We start from the raw sequence: 3,983 nt of genomic DNA on the forward strand, positions 1-3,983 counted from the left end.
GTTTTTCATTTAAAAGTTTTATGCTAGAAAATTTATTTTTGTTTCAAATTCCTATTTTTGTTTTGAAAAGTCAATTGAAATCTGTTCGAATGAAAATTCAACTTTTTTTTTTGTTGAAAATTTTCATATATATATATTTTTTTAAATTGTGCTGTTTTGTTAAAAATTTAACTATTTCGTGACAAATTTACTTGTTTAAAATTTATATTTTGGTGATGTAAAATCAAATTTTGTTAAAATCTCATCCTTTTTGGTAGAAAAAATGCGCCAGCTTGGATTGAAACTTCATTTCTTTTTGCAGAAGCTTATTTTTTTTTTTAAAAATTCATATTATGATCTTGAAAAGTTAAGTGGAATCTTTTTTTAATTGAAACTATTTTATTTGAAAATTTGTAGTTTCTCATTTCAAAGTTCTATTCCAGAAAATTTGTTTTCGTTTAGAATTCCTATTTTTGTGTTGAAAAGTCAATTGAAATCTGTTCGAATGAGAAACCAACTGTTTTTTTTTTTTAATTAAAATTTTTTTATTGATTAAAATGCAACCATTTGATTGAAAATTCAACATTTGTTTGAAAATTTATACTTTTTGATTGAAAATTCTGCTGTATTGTTGTCAATTTAACTATTTCGTAGCAAATTTACTTGTTTAAAATTTATACTTTGGTGCTGAAAAATCAACTTTTGTTAAAATTGCATCCTTTTTGGTTGAAAAAAAGGCGTCAGCTTGGATTGAAAATTCAGTTTTTTTCGTGGAAACTTATTTTTTGTTAAAAAAAACTCATAGTTTTGAAATTCATATTTTTTTAGAAACTTACTTCTTGTTTAAAAATTCTGATTTTTAAAATTGCACTGAAATCTTTTTTAACCGAAAATTCAACTTTTTTTCCAAAATTTATCTTTTTAATTTAAAAATGCATTTGTTATAGTAAAAATCTTTTTGTTTTTTTAATGAAAATGCAACTTTTTAGTTAAAAATTCTTCTTCTTTGCTTGATTCTTCTACTATTTTGTTTGAAAGATTTGGTTGAATTACTTTGTTAAAAAATAATTTTTTGTTAAATATTAATCTTTAACAAAATAATAGTTTAACTTTCGACCAAAGTTAAACTATTTTGTTAAAAAATAATCGTTTTTTAATTGAAAATTCAAATACTTGGGTTAAATTTCAACTTACTTTTTTTTTAATGTACCTTCTTGATTGAAGACTTATTTGTTTGATTGAAAATTTAACTGTTTGGTCAAAAGCCCTTTTTTTGGTTTAAGATTTATTTTTGAACTCAAGATGTCACTTTTATTTTTTAAAGATTAATCTTTTTTGGTTGAATATTAAAATTGAAGAAATTTAAATGAGGTCAAAGTCAAATTAAAAATCCTACTTAACGTCCAATAATAAAGTTATGTTAATAAAAATGTTCCTATTGCAATCTGAAAGAAAATCCTTTTTTTCTACTAAAAAAGAAAAAAATTCCTTTCCCTTCTGGACAAAAAAGAAAAAATTGGAAAATAATGAGAAGGCAACCAACCAAATTCCTTTCCTTCTCTTTTTTTATTTCTTTCGTCTTTTTTCTTTTTCTTTCTTTTTTTTCTTTAGATTGCAATAGCAACATTTTGTGGTGGGTGCCCCAATTTGTTGAAAATTCCATTTTTATAGAGAAAATTCGTCTTTTGGCTTAAAGTTTCAACAATTTGGATGAACTTTTACTTCATTCTTGAGATAACATTTTTGATTTGTTAAAAGTTCTTCTTTTTTGGTTTTAAAATTCTTTTGTTTTTTAGAAATTTAATCTTTTTTCATTCAAATATAAGCAATGAAACTTTTTTGTTATGAATTTATCTTTTATTTGTGTTGAAAGTTCAACTACCATGTTCAAAATTGAACTGTTTTGTTGAAAATTCAAGTATTTTGTTAAAAAGTCATCTTTTATAGCAGAAAGGACATTTTTTGTTTCAAATAAATTAATAAATTTGAAAATTAAAAATTTTTATCCGAAATATTGATATCATATGTCAAGATTTTTACCCAATTAAAATGTTTTAACTTAACAGTTTTTAAATTAGAAGTTAAATTATTTTCATTTTAAATGGTTGAAGCATCCTTCAAAAGTTTTACAATTTTATTCCAAACTCTTGAAAAAGCTAGCAGAAGTTTAAAATAAATTTCAAAATGAATTTTTTCTACAACTTTTAGAAAATCCTGCGAAAAATTCGACTATTCGTACCGAATTTTTTTATGCAAATACCGACAACTTAATTTAAAACAAAATTGAGATTTTTGTAGATTTTAAAACAAAAAATTTAGATTTTTTTACGAATTCTGAAAGGCTCCAAAAGAATAGAAACGTTTTCTTAAGATGCGTAGGAAAATTGAAAATGGTTTTTCATTTTGAAAAATCACTTTAACAACAATTTTTTAAATATTTTAAGAAATTTCCAAAAGTATCAAAAAAGAACCGGACAGATTTTAGGGGTTTTTGGACAATTTGCAGGATTTTCCAAAAATTGTAGGAAAAATTCAAATAATTTAAAAATATATTTACAGGTTTTGAAGAAAAAAAAAAAAATATTAACACACTTCGTTTAAATTACTTGAAATCATTTCAAGTTTTTAATTAATTTTTGAATGTTTTTGAAACTTCTAAATATCTCTTAAAATTATAAATAATTTTTTCTACAAATAATAAATGTTCAGTTGTTATTTATACATTAAAATTTAACAATTTCGCTTAAAAATTAAACTTTTTTTTCAATAGAACAATACAAATTTTTAAGTTTGAAGTTTAAAAGCTTTTCGAAATTTTAGCGATTCAAATTCTTCTATGTCAAAAAATTCAGTTTCAAATTGTTTACTTTTAGATACTTGTTTTTAATTTATTCGTATTAAATTAGTAGTCAAATATTGCTTAATATTAAATAATTATTCTTTTTATGTATTAAAAAGTTTCAAATTAAATGGGTTAATAAGTGAATAATTTAGACTTAAAGAATATTTTAAATTAACTGAAATCTTGAATTATGACTATATTTTTATGGAGTTATTTTTCACGCTGAAAATAATTTATAAAGTTTCAACTGCACTTTTACATTTTCTATGGCTCAAAAATGAATAAAAATAATATATTATTAAATTTAATATAAAAAATAAGATAAAGAAATACTTAAAATTTTAAATTAAAAATATAGTATCATACAATTTTATACATTATTATATCATATATTCTACTTTAAGCAAAAATTTTTATATATTTTTAAATTTATTTTATATTTAAAGTTGATTAAATAAAACTGTTTTTTATCCAGAATTTTCAACTTCAAACGCTTTTAATGTTTAATTGTTTAAATCTTCAAAACTGCACTTTAATTATTCAAAAAACTGTTGAAATCGAAATTTGAAAAATTTTTCTTCTGAAAAATTGTAAAAATCCCGGTTATTTCCCGGTCAAGAAATAAATTCCCAGCCATTTTCCGATCAATAAATAAATTACCTGTCATTTCCCGAGCAATAAATAAATTCCCGGCCATTTCAGGGTCAAGAAATAAATTCCCGGTCATTTCCTGATCAATAAATAAATTCTCGGTCATTTCCTGATCAATAAATAAATTCCCGGTCATTTACCAACCAAGAAATAAATTCCCTGTCATTTCCCGGCCAGGAAATAAATTCCCGGTCACTTCCCGATCAAGAAATAAATTCCCGGTCATTTCCCGATCAGGAAATAAATTACCGGCCATTTCCCGAGCAATAGATAAATTCCCGGTTATTTCACGGTTAAGAAATAAATTCCCGGTATTTCCTGATCAATAAATAAATTCCCAGTAAAAAAAAAAATAAATTTCCGATCGACAGATAAATTCCCGGTCATCTCCCGGTCAAGATATAAATTCCAGATCATTTCCCGAGCAATGAATAAATTCTCGGCCATTTCAGGGTCAAGAAATAAATTCCCGGTCATTTCCCGATCAATAAATAAATTACCGGTCATTTCC

The 3,983-nt window shown here is 23.5% G+C and overlaps 1 protein-coding gene across 1 annotated transcript in view; it reads right to left on the bottom strand.

The window, feature by feature from the left end:
- LOC117174464 (ATP-dependent RNA helicase SUV3 homolog, mitochondrial) overlaps positions 1–3,983 on the bottom strand; it is a 38,201-nt gene that overhangs the window by 21,496 nt on the left and 12,722 nt on the right. The gene's annotated exons all lie outside the window — the stretch shown is intronic.

The sequence above is a fragment of the Belonocnema kinseyi genome, chromosome 6, assembly GCF_010883055.1.
Source record: "Belonocnema kinseyi isolate 2016_QV_RU_SX_M_011 chromosome 6, B_treatae_v1, whole genome shotgun sequence".
NCBI classification, from domain to species: domain Eukaryota; kingdom Metazoa; phylum Arthropoda; class Insecta; order Hymenoptera; family Cynipidae; genus Belonocnema; species Belonocnema kinseyi.